Raw genomic sequence first — 18,458 nt, forward strand, 5'->3', positions numbered from 1 at the left:
GAAAAGCCTGCTAGTCAGTAGTGAAGGAGACCTTTAACAGCCAAGTCCTCTGCCACAAGCACACACTTAAAATCAAGGCCAGTCTTCGAGCACTGTGAAAGTTAATTGCTGCAGGCCAGAACAACAAAGCACCTACAAATTCAACGCAGTCAATGCAAGTTGCAAGATCTTGGCAGAGGGGGGAAAGCCACATGGCCTCTTTATTACTGCAGCACAGCAGGGAGAATGTGTACGTGTGGGTGTTCCAAAGGCATGAGAAGCCAGCAGTCCATAAATACCACTGACACCACCTGCATTTCACAGGCATCTCACTAGTGGAGAGCTCCATCGACCATTACAAACCCCTTGAGTTGAGCAGAACAGGCCTCCTTGGAAGCAGCCTGCTCTAATGTTTCATCCCTTACTGATTTGTTCTCTCCCCTCCAGCCCCAGGGGAAGGGCATAAGAGGCACTTCAGAGATGCAGCCTGATGGATGCAGCCAATGTTGGGAGGTTAGCAATTCTCATCTCGGACTCTGCTACAGCAATGCCCACTAACTGGCTACAAATGAACAACTCAGCTTTTTAATAAAAATCACCTGCAAGACCCTCCTCCATCTCTTCCCTCAACACAGCTCCTTCACTTCCCTGCATTTAGCTGAAGTATGTGCTTTAGTCAACCAGGCATCAGGAGTGAATGTTAAAAGCTAGCAATGCTAAAGGAATCCATCTTCATTCCTCTTCCTTGTTGCCAGTCAGGAAATCCTGGTTCCTGCTGTTTGTCTGAAAGCTGATTTTGCTGGAGGTGAACAAGAGGATGTGGACAGGAAAGGGTGTTACAAGCAGAAATGAAAGGAAAATTTCACAAGTGCTTGTGGAACTGTCTTAACTCTTTGCCCATTTCTCCACATTTTATTATCTCCCTTTTTTTCTTTTTAAATCTGATGCTTTCAGTGAATACAAACCCTTAGAGAACTAACATCTTTGGGCCTGGAGTGACAGAACAAACCATCCTGCAGTTTGTTTTTACATACTCAGGAGAGGCTGCACCAAAGGAACAAAGGCAAGCAATCACTCTCCATATCTCCTGGTTCCTCAGTCCTCCAGACTGAGATCAGTCACTAAGTGTTGTCAGCAGCAGTAGTCCTGGCATGGGGAAACTTTCCCAGGAGGCAGCAGGTAACTCAGAGATTGGTGAAGTCTTTCACCTGGAGAGAAATGCCTCACAATAAATGACACTTTCATTGCTAGATTTCCTTCGCAAAATGGGTCTAGAGCTGCCACTCCCCTCCAACAGTGTCATCCAGGAACTGAAGAGGGCTTGCAAAAGTGGCAGGCCAGGCACACTGCTGCTTCACCTAAAAGTAGAGTTCTCTGTGCCATTTCTTCCTACGTATAGGTCAGCACCTAGGCTGTTCACACCCCCAGCTGCCCACAGACTCTCTCCTCCCTGTCCCTACCACACTCATCCATCCCCTGACTTCCCAGTGACACTGGGATAACCGCTGCTTTGCTCCACATGAGCAATCCATCCCATTTACCAAGGAAATCGCATGGCCTGACTTTTTTTACTCTCTGCTTTGCAATGCTAAAGCACCGCCCTTCAGCAGCAGAAGCAGCAACTGCTGATCAACCAGAGCCTAGTCAGAAGAGACATGCATGTAAAAGCAGCACGCAGCTTCTTGCTGCCAAGCTGGCAGAGGGCAAATGCCCCCTGTGAAGGGCCATGCTGTGCCTGGGAGGCAGCAGGAGGGAGCGAGGGCCACCAAGTGCCAAGCAGGGCAGCCGACTCATGGCACGCACAGCCAGAGACCAGCCAGAGCCAGTGCCAGGGAGCTCAACATGCTGGCCTAGGGACAGCTCAGGACTTTGCAGTGGAAACAAGAGCACATTTGAGGCTTGCAGCTCAGCCACAATGGATGCTGCTCCAGATGATAAGAGCCTGTGGGAGGGACTCTATTTTTGGTCAGCTTGCTGGTTTTCCAAAAGGGATCATAGGCATGAAGAGCTTACCCTGTTCTCCTTCTCCACTCCTATTTGCATAGCAAAAGGGTCACTGCCTGCCTCATCCTGGCTACTGTGAGCAGGTAAAGCCTTTAGGAGCACGCAGCTGCTGTGTTCAGCTGGCACCTCTGGCAGAGACCTCAAGGATCTTGCAGGTCCACAGTACTCTGATGGAAGTTTGGACACAGTAGCACCTTCTCCTCATAAAGGGTTTGTCCCTGCTCCTATGCAGAGTGCCAGTCATGGCATCAGTGTTCAAGCTGAACTGTCTCCACAGTTCCCAGAAACATGGTACTACTGGAAGTGGACTAGGACTGCTCCCGACACAGAACTGGGAAGGACCTGGGGCAGAGCTTCGTGGGCAGGAAAAGGGCAGGGGACCCTCACCCTTCTCATTACAGCAGCACGTGGCAGAGGGGGAGCAGATGCTCCATCCTCAGTGAAATCCATTTTCCCCATTAGCACTCCCTACCCCTGCATCCATCTCTTGCTAGGCTGGCTTTCCAGAACCAGTACAGGAACAGAAAAGTGTGCAAACATGTCATTTCACACTCCCCCTGCAAAACGTCTTCTTTTCTCTCTTCCATCCCTGATACAGGAGGCCTTGCTAGGGATGCAGTATATGTAACACATGCAGTTTTAAATACCTACTTCATTCATGCTCAAAGCAGAAATTGCTAGAAGGCAACTTTCCTGATTGGAAGGAGGGGGAGATAAGATTCAGCAGCCAAGAACTGACTTTTATTCTCATCTCTGTCACAGATTCCCACAGAACTACAAGCAAGCCAATCCCCACATCCCAAAAGGCTGTTATCATCTTACTCACTGTATTCATTTAATGAGATACATATATCTTTCACAGTATGGATCACATTAAAGAAAGGATGGTACACTGAATGATTGATATACTGGAACATTTTCTTTGCAAAAAGCAGTCAAGTGTAGAAGTGCTGATTTTTTAAACAGGAAAAGAGCAGATTCCTGGAGGGAGCAAACTTAGCAGTTAAAGATATTGTTAATATTGTTAATGAAGTCTGATACAAGGAAGTGGTTAAGGAAAATAAGAGTACCTTAACTCTGTAGTCTCAAGTAGACTATTTCAAAAATAAAACTTTACTCAGAGGAAATAAAATCAAAATACAGCAATATATTTAAAACAAACAAACAAACAAACAACTGGAACAGAAGAGGTTCCAAAGAAATACAAGGAAGAATTTCTTCACTGTGAGGGTAAGGGAGCATTGGATCAGGCTGCCCAGATGGGTTGTGGAGTCTCCTTCTCTAGAGACATTCAAAACCCACCTGGATGAGTTCCTGTGTGACCTACTCTAGATGGTCCTGCTCTGGCAGTGGGGTTGGACTGGATGATCTCTCCAGGTCCCTTCCTGCCCTTGAGATTCTGTGATTCTGGGTCTGTGAAAAGCCTCAGGTATCTATAGACAGGTGTGATCAAAATCAGGTTTATCCTCAGTTTTTATGTGAGGAATAGAAAGCAAAACTGAAAATCTTTTTATACAAGACTGCAATCCAGGAGACTGAAGCTCTGTGCAATGGTCCCTGCTGCAAATGTACCTTCAATATGAACAGGAGAATCCTGGTGGCTACCTAAGAGTTGTGCTTATGAATGGAAAAACTAAGTTTCTTTCCATTTAATTTCAGAGTCTGTAAGAGCTGGAAGAGGAAGAGATCCAAGCTGACTTTCATGTCGACTGCAGCCATTGATTTAATATTTGTTGATACTGCTGTACTGAGCTACAAAAGAATGTTTATAAAAAAATCCAGCACTAAGCAGTCAATGAATACATGCAAGCAACCGAACTCAGTCAAAAGTATGAAACTAAAGATGATAATTCTTAGGCTTTTAAAGTCCACATTTCCAAGACCACTTCTCCATCCAGAATGACAAGGAGAATGAAATACTTTCCCCAAATAAAGAAACTAACCCTGAGTAAGATGCATTTTTGATAAATGAGCTTGAAGTGGGAGATGTAAGAAAAATAAGCTAAAAAAGAAAAAGGGAGAAAAAAAAAGTATTTCTATCAGCCCTCAAGTCTTCACCTTCTGACAGTCCCAAGCCTACAGATGAAAACTCAAGGTACTCAACCACAGTTAGACAGAGGAGGAAGCCTAACAGAGACCATTCCAGTCGATCTTTGTCCACCTGAGTACCCCATCAAAACCTACTATGTTAAATTTGCATTAACAGCACCATCATACGAGTGAAAAACATCTCTTTTTGCCTGGTCTCCTGCTTTTAGCTTGTAAGCAAGATACCTTCACCAGAAATGAAAACGTGTCAGAGAGCAGTCGGTTTATCTCACTTTGTGTCTACTTAAAGCAAACAGAGAGCAGGGATGGCTGAAGGGAAAATTTACTAATGCTGCAAAAGTGAATTTAAAAGAATACATTGAAAAAATCTCAAAGTACCGAACAAGATGAGCTTCAGCCATTCCACCTATGCCTTTGGGCTTTAGCTGCCATCGCTATTCTCTGTATTTTATCTATCCTTTCTTTCTCTGACAGGAAGAGTACCTGTGTTATTGGGATACTGGGACTGGAGCTCAGCAGCCTGAGCTCTCTCCCTTCCCATCAGCATGGTGCCTGAGACCGCTCCTGTGTGCTGCAAATTCTAAGCAGGAGCCGAAATTGTTCGGAACACAACGCAGCCAATAAGGACAGCGAAAATCCCTCCTTGGTTACCACAAACTCTACATTAACATGTTTTTTAGGGGAGGGTCAAAAAGAAGTAATCCCAAAGCAGTATCTGCCCAGTAAGAAATAGGTTTCTGAAAACCTACAGAATTTAGTCCAGATCAAAGACATTTTCCCCACGAGACTTTTGTTTAAAAATGATAAAGCAAACCACCAGTCAAACAAAGAAGGACTACAAAGACCCAGGATTACAAATGAACTACTGACCTCCTTCCCACACATGCACAGCCATAAAGGAAAGCTTCAGTGTGAAGTTGCAGGGGGGTATGAGGAGCAAAGAGAGTATCAAAACACATGCTAATCCCCCCACCCTCTGAAGTACACTGCAGCCAGGAGTGCCAGAAAAACTGAATTCAGAGCTGCATGTGATCAGCACAGCAAACAGCACAGTTACAATAACACCCAGCAAAGAAACACCATAATTCAGAGCATCTGCAACCTTTTTAATCCTGGAAATACTATTACTGGTAGATGAGTGTTTCAGCACATGCACGCATACCTGGTGTTGCTAAAGAACAGGAAACGCTATCCAGTGCCTCTCTTTCCCAGGAGAAAGAAAAAAGAAAGACACCTGAAAGCTATGCTTTGCAGGGGAACAGGCAATTCTCCAGTCCTCTTCTTTCCCTACCACCATAAAGAAAGGGGGAAAAAATTGTATCTAACAGCTCTGAGCACAGTAACCCGTGCACCATCTGCAGATTGAACTACCTTTCTCCCCCAGGTCTGAGCATGCTCTGTGTGCCGGCAGTGTCCTATCGCTCCAGCTGGCTCACCTCAATTTGTTAGCCTCCCAGAGGTCAGCCTTGCATGCAGGATGATTTGCTGCAGTATTCCTGCAAATCCCCAACAGGTGGCCACGCTGAAACAACCACCACCAGCATGTTTCACAAATCTGAGCAGCCTTGGGAGACAGCCCACAAACTGCTTGGGGGGCACGGGGAGGCAGTTTAGATATCCCGCTTTTGAATATCAGTAACACCACTGCCACTCCAAACACTTCACACTAAAGAACATAACAATAGGAGAAGGGAAAAAACCGGCCCTTGCCTCATTCGGTGTGCTTTCTAGCAACTCCCTTGGCACCAGGGAGGCAATTGCCAAGCTGTGAGGGTCAGCAAACGGCTCAGTATTGAACAAGGCTGTGAGTGTCTTCCTTCAGAGATCTGGGGAACCGTATGTTCAAAATGAAGTTATCCTTACAGTGGAAACAAGTAATTCCTAAACACAAAGGCACAAAAATGAGCCAGGCAGCCTTCTCTTACTGTGTACAAGCTGCAGGTCATGGAGGCGAAAGTGTCTTACGCCACTCTTCTCAGCAGAGCTTGAACTTGTGGGGGATTGAGCAGCTTCTTGCAAACCAGGTGGAACTGACTGGGAATATTTCAAGTCCTAATCCTGCAACTGGATCTGCTAAGGCAGGATCAGAAGAGCAACTCAGTTCTGCCCACAGCATTCACCAAATGGCTCAGGGCAGGAAGCCACACAACCGAACAGTTACTAGGAGTGAAGTCCCAGCCCCGAAAGGGACATACTTGCAGACAGGCCACAAGCAAATGTATGAGGCTTGCTGCAAATGTGCTGTGTGTATATTTCCAGGATACATCTTGTTGATTATCTGGGAGGCCTTTAAGTGAGATCTAACAGGTGAGATCTAACAAGGGAAGAGAAGAATGATGAAAACAGAGAAAAAGTTCTCTCACACACCGACATGTACACACATGTATACATCAGAACAGACTATTTCAGTTGGAAGGGACTTACAAGGACACTCTAGTCCAGCTGCCATACATATACTCTCAGATGAAGAGCAACCATTTTACAGAAGGAAAAAGAGATAAGAATCTCTAGAGTTTTGTTCATGGCAGGAATTGTCCTCACTGCCAAAATGAAGAAGTTCAAATGGCTTTGCACTAAAGAATGCAATTAGGCGAGACATGAGGTGTTCAAAACTCTCACCTAGGTGAGTCTGGCAGTTAAAAGAGTTAGCATGTTACCTAAACTCTCTCTCTACATATGCATCACAGACAAGCTGGTGCCTCCAGCTTCTTGCCCTCCCCAAGTCATGCTGCACATCATTTGTGGGAGAGGACAAATGGATTTACAGCATCCGTGATGGCTCACTGCACTATGGACTCATGCTGCCTGCACTGGTTACTGCTGGTAGTTCATGAACATGCTTACTGTGGGACCCCAGTCCCTGGAAGCCTTCTGCTCCCCTGAAAGAAGGCAAAGCAGCCCTGCCAAATTTATCTGTGAGGGGCAATATATTTTGAATCATGGCAGTAATAGAGCACACCACCAAGTACTGCAATACCCTACAACTCTGGGGGCAAGGATCCACCAACATTTCAAGTTATTACAGGTGACAGGTCCTTCATTCACTATTAAGTACCTTGACCTCACTGAAGTCAGCACTCCTCCCTGGGGTGGGCACTACACAGGGACAACCTGCAATCTACATGGCACTAGGGTATCTCCCCCTGATGCAGCAGAGGCAGGTGAAAGAAGGGTAGTCCCGAGTCAGAGAACTGTCAGAACTGAGAAGCACAGAGCAGCCCGAAACCTGTCCAGTGCAGAATACAAGACTGCTATCCCTGAATACAGCCATCATCAGAGCTGAGAAATGGAAGTGTCATTCAGCATCACACATGCTTAGAAACACAGTAATACCACAGAATTTATAACTTTTGACTGCCAGTTAAAAGCCAAATACAGAAGAAAAATAAGCTGAAAGAAACAAAGAATAAACTCAAATAATGTTCTGCAAAATCCACAGAAGGTTCTTGACAAAGCCAGACCTTAAAAAATGAGTCTGCCACCATGATGAATAAACAGAACTGTTGTATTTCCTAAACTAGGGCATCACAGAAGTAAAACAGACATTTTCTCATCTCCTGCTCTGGAGTGCTGCATTTCTTGACACAGAACAAGTAAAATGGCTCTGGCCCACCTGGAAACATTCAAACCCCTATGACTGACAGGACAAGGTATGATCTACCTCAGCATCCTCCTTTCAGGCCTGTGACACCCCTTCCTACCAACTCAAGGTGGACTTTGAACTACACCATGAACCTATGCCTGGCCTGAGAGGATCTCAAAGGGACACTGTTCAGTCACAGTTGCTTGGGGGAAGTATATTTTTTAAAGAGTAATTGAACAGATACCCTTCTTGGCAGGTCCACCCAGGGGCCCAGTCTGTCCCATCAAAACTAAGGATGTCCTGAGTCATCCTTCTCTTTGTAGCTCATCTCATTGTCCTCTGTCCCCTGTCAACGCAAAGGTGTTGTCTCATGTGGAACAAGTCATGTTTTCCCTCTGAATTCTGAAAGTCGAGGAGCAGAGTCAGATTTGTAGCTGACTTCACTTGAGAAAATGTACCCTGACTTTGTGTTTTCCATGCTTTGGAAAGCTCCACTGCATGACTATCTTCCACTGATGCTAACGGGAGCCTTTCCACTGCCTCCACAGACCTCCAAGTCCTACTCAGGACTTTATCAGTGAGGTCCCTGACAAGCCAGCGACAGTATGCTGAGCTCCTTATCTTAGTCAAGCTTTGATTTTAATGGAGAAGAAAGCACAACATTTACAAACTCGTCTTCTACTTATGAATAAATAGCATCTTCTCTACCCCTGGAATGAGGTATAGGCACAGATTTCACAGGTTCAATATATCACATCCCATGGAGTTGGATAGTTTAATTTCAAGCCCTGAAGAGGGCCCCGTTCTCAATTTGACACACCACAAAGTAACTGAACAAAACAACATCATTAAAGGGGAGGAAAAATCACGTAAAGCCAGCAACTCTGAAATAACAGCTCTCTATTACTACTGCACCATAAGGCACTAAATGTAGCAGTCCCAAGCTCTCCTCAGTCAGCACCACCAACCTATTGCAAATCAGTGAGGTCTGAATAGGTTGCCTTGGCTCAGAACTAAGAGTTTGTTAAATATTTAACACCCCTCGTAAAGTCATAGCCTCCAAAAACAACACCACAAAACAGTTAATGCTTTTAGAACTCCTAAAAAGCAGCACAGCACAAAACTCATCAAGCTAGCAAAGAAGTCTGAATAGATCCCTCTTGGTTTAGGAATGACAAAGAGCAGGTAAATCATTATTTACTGAATCTTTGCACGGCACGTATATGTTGTAGGGCTGCCTGCGTCCCTCCAAGTCACAGCATTTATTATTTATAATCCCAGAAACATGCTCTATAAGAAATTGTTCTTCCTGCAGTGCTTTTGAACCAAAAGTGCATCTCAGTTTGAGAGCACAAAAAAATTTCATGCCTGAACTGACAAAAAGAGTCTTTGTATTAATAAATATACAAGGAGACAAAGGAAGTGTTGCGCTTTTGGCCACCAAGTTTAAGACTCCAAAAACAGATGGCATTTTGATTCTGTAGAAGCTAACATTAAAACTAATGTCAGAAGGATGAGATTTCAGCTAAATATTGAAAATTCCTAAGCAAGAATATACTTTCACAGGGAAAAAGGTATTTCTTGGAGTATCTCAATGTTCAAGCCCTACTTTGCTTCAAGCATAACATACTACTAAGACTTAAGAGATGTAGGATGCCAGTTTTACACAATTAGGCCAACAAAGATCTGCACCAACCTGACAAATTCATAGATATTTATTCTCCTCCACACATATGTGCATATTTTACACATATAAAATACACATTTGTTATGGAAAAGCACACTAACTATCTGAATTTGTCATATACTAAACCAAGCACTCTAACAATCCCTCCATCCCGATCAGGAGTCACCCTAGCAGCACTGCAGGGACATACTGACCTGCTGCTGCAGCAGTATGCAATGTTCAGGTGAATGTTCAATGTTCAGGTGAATGGCATAACAGAGTCACCTGCTAGTGCCCAAGGCAGGAGCTGGTTTCAGTACATGTTCTGACCCAAGCTAGGTGTCACTCGTGCTCTTTCAGGTTCTCATCAGCAATAACGGGTCATCAGAGTGAGACATATAAACTGATTTCTTCTCCTACAGCTTTGTCAACTGAGTACCTGCAAATATAACTAGAGTCAATGTGTCTTTAAAGCAAGCAGAGACAATTCATGCTCACAAGAGCAACTGGGTAACTAAATAATGTTCACCTAGATTGACACGAGAAACCAAAGGTCAAATACTGCCTGTGAGACCCCTGGGTGTTGCTCATGGTCTCACCATGGTGCTTCCCATAGCCCACTACTACCTGTTAAACTATTTTTGCCTAGGAGTAGTAAGGTTCATCTGCCCTCTCTCAGACAACACTTTAATCAGGTCTTTATCACAGCAACATCACCAGAAGAAACACATCTCCCACCTTACAGATGAAAAGACTGAAATTGTCAAAGGGATCTAGGTAGAACATACCACAACAGCAGCCACAAATGTGGTCCATACGTGCCATGCAGAGGGCTGTGGGGCCTGCTGCATGCTTGGGAGACCCCCTGCAGTCCTAACTTAGCCTGAAGTTGGAGGCCTTGGCAGCACCTCTGAGAAGGGTGGAAGAAAGAGACGAGAGTTCCTTTTCCCTGTCTGTTAAGATAAACAGGGAAGTCATAACCACCGAGTCTCATAGACATCTTTGGAAATTAAGACACTAATACCACAGCAAAATACAGCTACTGAAATGAAAAACATCCTTGAATGTGAATATCATAAGGGTGATGAGGTATGTAGAAGAAGAGAAATAACAGAAACACAAGTCTTGCATTTTAGGCTAAACAATGGAACTGTCAGACACTTTGACAGACCTGTGGAGATGAACAGCTAACAAGCATGTGGGAGTATCCAGAGGCCAGTGCTTCAGATGTCCAAGCTTTTCATTGCCTTTACTGGATTATACACCCATTCGTAAGTGAGCTGCAGTTGTTCCAGAACATCTGAGTTCACAAGCAGGATTACAGAAGGACTGTTCCCCGCATCTGCCTTTGCCCTAAGCTTCCAGCTTCTGGTATGTTCAGAGACTTTGTGCTTTCCTAAAAAACCTGCAGAACCAAAACCTACCAACCAAAGTCCTAGCACTTCATGGAAAAAAACTCCACAAGGCAACAGCAGCTGCATCTACAATCTTGATCAAAACAGCAGTTTTGATCCAAGCTGAAGCGTGTGCTTCAATTAGCCAGTCTCTGACAAATGCCCAGAGGTACCCAGCACAGCAGCATGACAGGAATGGAGTCCAGTGCCAAAGTAAAGGAGAACCTAAATCAAATCAGGGCAAATAAAAAGGTTTATTGCCATTTTGAGTCCCAAAATTGTAAGCAGACACTCCCTTTAGCCACACCTGTATACCACAGCCTCACATTTTAAAGGGATGCAGCCAGCAAATAACCCACTTCTATCCATATGACAGTAGTGTAATACTAACAACTGACTGAAGCACAGTATTACTCAATACCCTTCCCTCTGGTGTAACCACTCAGACTGATGCTAAAGGAGCGCAATCCATTTGTGTTCTGGGTTGGCAGCACATCCCAGGGGTGCTCATATTCACAGGAAAATTCAGAACAGAGCATAAAATCTGATGAATCGTCTAAAATAACTTACATGGGAAGAAAAAAAGAAAAGGGCGTTTCCTGACAGCACAGGCCATAGGGCTGAAAGATGTCTGCAGGCCAGTTTAAACACTGCCTTAAACATGTTTTTTTCAATTAGTACGAAAATACCCTAGTGTGATTTTCCCCAAGGAAAAGAACAATTCCTACCTCGTCTCTCATCTGATCATAGCATCATCAGAGGGCCCAGCAGAGCAGTAGTAACACATGGCTGTGGGCCAGGCGTCTACTGTTTCAAATGTTGCTCTGAGGGCTACTGCTGCTACTGACAGGGGGAAGAGAAGAAAGCAATATGAATCATCTTTCTCAGCTTCAATGTGAACCACTGCATGCAACAGGGAAAGTGTGATGAATACACTGAGTTACTTGTACAAAACCATTCCAACTCCTCCAGGTGTCACACACAACAATTTACAGTTCAATAGCTAGGAAGAACTTCTTCATGCCCTTGGCAGCTTGAAAATTCATGGAAGTACTACTGAATCTAGGCATATTTATCAAGGGCACAGCAGCAAGAAGAAGAGTTTCAAGCCTTACTTAAGTTGGGGATTTTTGTGTAAGGCTTGTTTTTATATTTATTTGAGTAGTAATAAAAAAATAAGGTACCTGATTTTTGCCCCATAAAACCCACCAATAAATCAATGTATAATTTCTCTACAGCCCTCCTTCTCACCCCACCTCCATGGAGATTACAATACCTCCATAAATAGCTGATGTGACATCTAATACACACAAGAAGGTGAGAAAGTATCTGTTGTGAAACATCTGCAAACCTACTGACTTAGTTGCTGTTCACTGGTGGCCCTTCGATGACAGGAGACTCCTTACCCAGCCTTGCTGCAGCAGCTCATTTCTGTTCCTTTCATTCCCACTGACAAGATCTGCTGCCTTTGTTGATTCAAATGCTGAGTCAAGTATTTGGGAATAACAATCTCTTCAAATAACTGAAGTGTAACCTGACTGTCACTGAGAGAAGAGCAACATCAGCTCCACTTAAAACCCCTTGTTCATTGTGTACAGCTCTGGATCCATGTGCAGATATTTGCAAAGCCAAAAGGAGAGTGGTCTTCTGGCTACTTTATACAGTATTTCAAGACATCGAGGGCACTGAAGGTAGCATCCTACATAAAGATGTGCTTTTCCACCTTCAGACTTCTGCTAGCATGGCCACTGATGCAGCCATTCCCACAGGAGCCATCTAGTCATAAGGAAATCCCTGCAGCCTTACCCAAGCACAGGGAGCACTGGAGCAGGTCAGAATCCTCTCACTTGCAAAGAATTCTCAAGATGAGCCATAGTAAAAGCATATGTACTGTCACATCCATCATTCTCAAAGAGAATTGTCGTGACCTTGGGAGAAAAGACACAACTAAAATACATATTGGCTATAGGCAGCGAGATCCATTCCAAGTCTGGAGAGGTCGGAGATGGGGGCCATATATCATCCCAGGCAGAACTTTCCTGTCTTGGCTCATCCAAGTCTTCTCCATTGCAGAACAAGGTGCTCATAACCTGTCCTGGAGGCTGAAAGGAACAGTGTGATGAGGCAGCCAACCCTTCTTCCTAGGCAAAGGGATTAAAGTCACAGCCACAAAAATCTCCTCTTGCAACTATGATAACTGAAATCTGCACATGTATTATTGCAGCAAGTATCTGAAAGGAGAAAGCACCCGAGTCCAGTGGCTGAGAACTGACTAGAAAACAGATTAACTGCTAAGTCACTTAAGGTTACATAAAACAATCATTTCTTTACCATCGAAGTGATGAAATATACTAAAATGAAACCTAAAATATGCTGAAATAAAACCTTTCTTCTTTGATTTGCTTGAATATATTAAATGCTTACAGACAAGTACATACCTAGGAGTCCTGTGTTCCCATGGGACAAAGACAAGCACATCAACTAAGCAAGGATCAGAGAACTTTTTGTATAATAACTTGACTTTGTGACCTCTGTGCTAAATACATATAGTAGTCATATTGTGTACCTATATAACATTTATATAAAAGATTGCAATTAATATACAGACTGTATATTACTCTTAGGTTTATACCTGCATTAATAGATGATTAATCAGTAGCTTTATACATTTAAAGAAATTCATTTCAGCAAGCTGCTAGCTTCCCAGCTTTAATTTTATACCTTTGGCACAATCGTAACACAGTCAGAAGCCAAGAAGCTGCAGAGCCACATATAAATGCGTGTGAAGCTGTCCCAGATAACCTTACAGGGGAAGGGGAGGGCTGAGCAACTCCAATCTTCCTTTTCTATTAACTCTCAGGTCTCTGCATGAACATGAGTAATAACCTAAGTAGTAAAGAACAAACAGCCAGAAGCAAGGAGCAGGACTAAGAACAAATCATTAAAGAGTGATAAGCACCAAGGGCCCTAACTTAGCTAAAGGCAGTAAAAATGCACACGCACAGGAAACCACCTCATGTCTCCTCAAAATGAATCTGGTCATATAGTTTTAGTGCTGAGTAAGTGACTGCCTCAGTGTGACACTGGAGTGTCTATCAGAAGGAAAGTATTTCATCTATGTGCTTAGAGGTCCGATAACCTATTTTCCCAGGTGTGTCTCTCCCTTCTTCTAAAGGAGGAAATTACACAGCAAATTAATCTTTGTGTGCCTTTTTATTTCCCACCACTCCTCCTCTCCCCTCCCTCTGCTACTGCTTCCAGCCATTGTGAAAGGTAAGCAGGAAAATATTGAAATAAAAATGGAAATAAATTCCCACTAGCAGGAACAGACTGAATCTGGTTTGGCTCAGGCAAGTGACAGAAAGATAGTGCAAAGAAAGAAGAGGTCACGAAGCCGGTGTCACACATCTCTCTGGAGAGGTCTTTTTGTCCACACAGGTATGGGTGAGTCACCTATCCAGGGAGCAAACACTGGAAATTATTCTTATCAGAGCAAAGGGATTTCCATTCACAAACCAGCAACATCCCACCCAATTTACATTACAGCTGGCCAACTGGGAAAGGGGAAACCAACAGCAAGCTAAGACACAAAGCAATTCACAGCTAACTCATTGCTCATCACTGACTGCCCTGTGCAATGGACTGAGGTTATCCTGGAACTACATTTGTCTGTCTGCTTACCAGAAGGAAATGCTAAAGCCCCTACACCCAAAATAAGGAGGGTTTTTGTCTGGGACAAAAGAAGTAATACAAGAGGTACACGGAGCACAATTGGGAAACTCATTATAATTCCTTGGCTTCATGTAAGCATGGTCCCAGCATTTACACAGCTCTAGGCTGAAGAAAGAGATGATTTGTCGAAACAGGAATAACCTATGTCAAATTTACACAATTAGGACTTCCAATTAAAGACCAAAACCCCAGAATTCTGCTTCTCTTTGCTCCTTGAGCAACAAAGCAGCAGATAGATCAGACATCTTCCCTTGCTAATTACTTAAGTTTAAAACAGAGCTCGTAACTTGAGCAAAAATACATGTGTAATCAAGTTGTTAAGGTAAACCAGTAAAAAGATGGAAAGGAAATTAACACCATAAACAAAGAAATACTTGCAACCAAAAAATGAAACTCTTCTTTGAGAATGATATTTCCTCAGTTGAACTTTGACAAGAAAGTTGGGTGGTACAAAACCCACAAAAATCCACTTCTGTTTTCAAATAAACTCTTACTCCTCTCACCTTTAACCCAATCTTTGTCCCACTATGTCCACACAAGAACCAAGCAATCCTTGTTTAGCATTGAAATGCCCCTCAGCCAGTTTTTCCACACGTGATCTTCAGAACACCTAGCTGCTGATGAAGGGGCTCCTGTGCAGAGGAGTTCAGCTTGTCAATAATTATCTAGCTCACTGTTTCAGTTTTATATGGCAGAGTGAAAGGCCGGGAGAGAGGAGGACATGAAAAGGCAAAATATTTTACAACAGGAAAAGGAAACATCAGTTGATTCAAATGTAAGAAGTGTGCATCACAGCCTCTCATAGGTATGACAAAACAAGATCAGTGCATGAGAGCCAAATGGCAGTCAAAGCTGTTAGTGAAGCTTTCCAGCTGTTGGTGGAAAAAGTTTTAAAAGCAAATATTGAGCGCTTTGCTTACGAAGCATTCCTAAGGAAAACTTCCAAATTAAGTCCAAATAGCAAACTATACTTAAACTTGGGTATGTTTCCTCTCGAGCACAAGCAAATCAAACCAGAAGAATACAGAACACGTAGGACTAAAATAAAAGGAAGACACACGTAGGGAGAGAATAGAGAATACATTTGGACAAAGGATGTAGAGCAGAAGAATGTGCAAGCCTTCAAAAACTGCTCTAGAGAAAAAAAGACCAGACTGTGAGATTTTCTTTTTGATCTATGTTTATCAGTAAAGCACCGAGGAATTTCCAATCATGAGTCTGAGACCTCATTGCACTGTATGAAGTAAATTAAATCACTTAAAACACAGGAGATGGAAGTGAAATTTGCAGTGCCAGCTGCAATGCTATGGGACCAGTTGGAGGTAATTCAGTGAAAACAAATGATGCTATAAAATCAGCGCATCAGAAAAACTCAGCCTCCATCTCTCTTTTGGAGTCTCAAAGATGCAAGAGAGATGGCATCTAAAACACCAAAATCTCACCACCACCTCCCCCTCAACCATTTCATTCTGTACACAACAATGATGTCTCCCCTCTCAGTCAGAATGCAAGCTCAAATCCAGCAGGAGGGGGATGAAAGACTTCACAGGAGCAGGGGCAGGCAGACAGTACACGGAGCAGAGCATACGCCGCTTCCTCAGAAAGCACGTGTCATCAAATTGAAGGGGCAAGAAATGTGGCATGAAAACACACTACAGTGGAAGAAAGAAAACAGAGTCAAAAAGAGTGCTTCCACTAAAGGACATCAGACATGGTCAGAGTGTGAAAAGGGAGGAGAGCAAGTGGATAAGATGCGCTGTAAGGTAGCGAATGCTGAGCCGTTAGTGTTTCCATCTACACCAGTCCACACCATAGAGTCAAGGGACAGCACTGAGAAGACAAACACCTGCATTACTCATAGGATGCTCTTCCAAGTGTCTGCAGAAGGCTAATTTCCTTTTCCTACTTCAAGCTACTAAAACAAAAAAGTCCTCCTTTCATAGCAAGAGCTTTGCTTACCCCACACAGCATGGTGCCAGGTAGGTACATCCAGTGGAAGCAAGCTTGTGCTTAACTCCTGGCTGGATCAGCACTTTCAACCACACATCCTTGTAGGCCAAGTATTTACATTCTTATGCATCTTTAAACTTTCCAGGACATGTAATTAATCATTCTGCTTGTGATGAAGGATGGCAATACCCTTCTCGTTTCTCTTGCTCTCAGTACACTGCGGAAAACTAAAATACAGATTTCTCAACAGGAAGGTGGAGAACACTGATATCCCATTTCCCCCTCTGATAGTTTAGCTGTAGGATATTGTCACCAGGTTTGAATCAGAGAAAGGAGAAAAAAGACTCAAGTGGAGAAGGAAAGAATGTGGAGAAAAAAATATTTAATGTGATAAAAACAAACAAAAAATATCACCATTTGCAGATCACATGTGAAAAGAACTCTTCTATTAAACGTGATGTCGGAGGAACTGACTAGGATGAATCCACACGCAGTTCCAGGTATTTCAGTCTAAACAAGGAAAACACACATAACTCTTTATGAAGGACTTAATCAGTACTATTGATACACACTTTCTCAGTTCATTTTAGACAAATAACTTACACTATACACACACTATAAATACAAAATGCATAGCAGCGCACTTATGTGTCACAGAAATGGGATTTTAAACCAACAGGCTTGAGTGCTCACTGATCTTAAAAGATAACAGCTCCCCATTTTTTTAACACATTTTAAAAATTATATATGGGCTGTGTATCCCTCCAGACAAATGAACACTGATAAATTACATTCTGTCTCTAGCCAGGCACTTCAAGTAATCTCCACCCTCCCACCTCCTCGTCATATGAAATAAAGATGAAGTACCACACAACATCAGTCACATCACTGACCCATTCAGCAGCCACCTCTACTTGAAGCAACAGAATAGATGTTGTTGAGATCTTTACCAAGTCTCCACCGTCACAAGCTTTAATTTTAGCTGCAAAGGACTCTGGCAATCCCTGACAGGCTGGTGGTTAGTACACGCCCTAACAGCCACCAGCTAGTTAGCATCCAGCTCCTCTCACAAGTTTCCCCCCCCCCCGCCCCCGACGGGATTGTTCTCCATACTAACAGACCTTATCTTTTACGCCTGGACAGGTGATTTGGGCTGCATCTGTGGCCTGTGATGCATTTAATGAAGAGCACAGTGTGCTCCATGACCTGGCTGCTCCCAGCCACATGCCTGCAGGAATGCTGCCCACATGATTCAGCTCACTGCATGTGCTTGAGTACACACCTCCTGTCTCTGACCTGCTTCATTACCCTTTTCCCAGCAAGCTCACCCGGAGTTAATTTAATGTGTTTAAAGACTGAAGACCAGCCTTGCCTCCCTGCAGTGCCATCAAACATACTACAGGCAGAAAATTTGGCCACATTCCATTTATGGGGTTCCCTCCAAAGTCCACTTCTTATGACAACAGCTGAGCTGAGATGTTTGATCAATATGAGAACAGTGCTCCATCCAACACAATCCACCACCACCACAGAAAAGTGTCTGTACTCTCACTTCACCCTCTCCTATCCCAGCCTCTCCCCTACAAAGGAACAGAACTTGGATAATTTCCAAGTCTCCTTATGTGACTCTCACAAAGTATGGAAGTACAGAAGATCAGAGTACCAAACAGTGGTTACTTGTTCCTATACCTGGGCCCTGCTGGGGCTGGTCAGCTTAACAGAACATCTCTATAGCTACAGAAGGGCACTCACAGTCCTCAGGCCAGGAAGTAGCACCAAGACGACATAGGAGTAAGTAGAACCTTGTAAATGCTTTCCAGTTTCTTAGCAAACTGCAACAAGAGTCCCCTGAGCTTGAGGACTGTCATCTTCAACCTCAAACCCTCATGGAAGAAAGCTTTCTCCTTTCCAAGGGCAACTTCCAACTCCACCAACATTTAGTCAGCATCTAATGAGAAGGAGGCCCACTGTAACCACCACGGCTGTGAGAGGAGAGAGCCTGTGTTGAGAAACACATCTGGACCTGCCTTTGTGGTGCAATTTCATCTCTGGTTACAGACTACCTTCCAACTCATTCATAAGTACTTGTACTATGCTCTCT

At 43.7% G+C, this 18,458-nt stretch overlaps 1 protein-coding gene across 5 annotated transcripts in view; it reads right to left on the reverse strand.

Annotated features, from left to right (window-relative positions):
- Positions 1-18,458, reverse strand: part of POMGNT2 (protein O-linked mannose N-acetylglucosaminyltransferase 2 (beta 1,4-)) — a 30,979-nt gene that overhangs the window by 4,747 nt on the left and 7,774 nt on the right. The window contains exon 1 of one of the 5 annotated variants that reach the window (XM_061996865.1): positions 16,367-16,400. The exons of 3 other annotated variants lie outside the window; for them this stretch is intronic. The gene's annotated coding sequence lies outside the window, so the exon portion shown is untranslated. Of the gene's footprint in view, positions 1-16,366; positions 16,401-16,787; positions 16,868-18,458 lie in introns of those variants that run through there. One more of the 5 variants, XR_009818792.1, reaches the window with a different exon arrangement.

The sequence above is a fragment of the Colius striatus genome, chromosome 5 (assembly GCF_028858725.1).
Source record: "Colius striatus isolate bColStr4 chromosome 5, bColStr4.1.hap1, whole genome shotgun sequence".
NCBI classification, from domain to species: domain Eukaryota; kingdom Metazoa; phylum Chordata; class Aves; order Coliiformes; family Coliidae; genus Colius; species Colius striatus.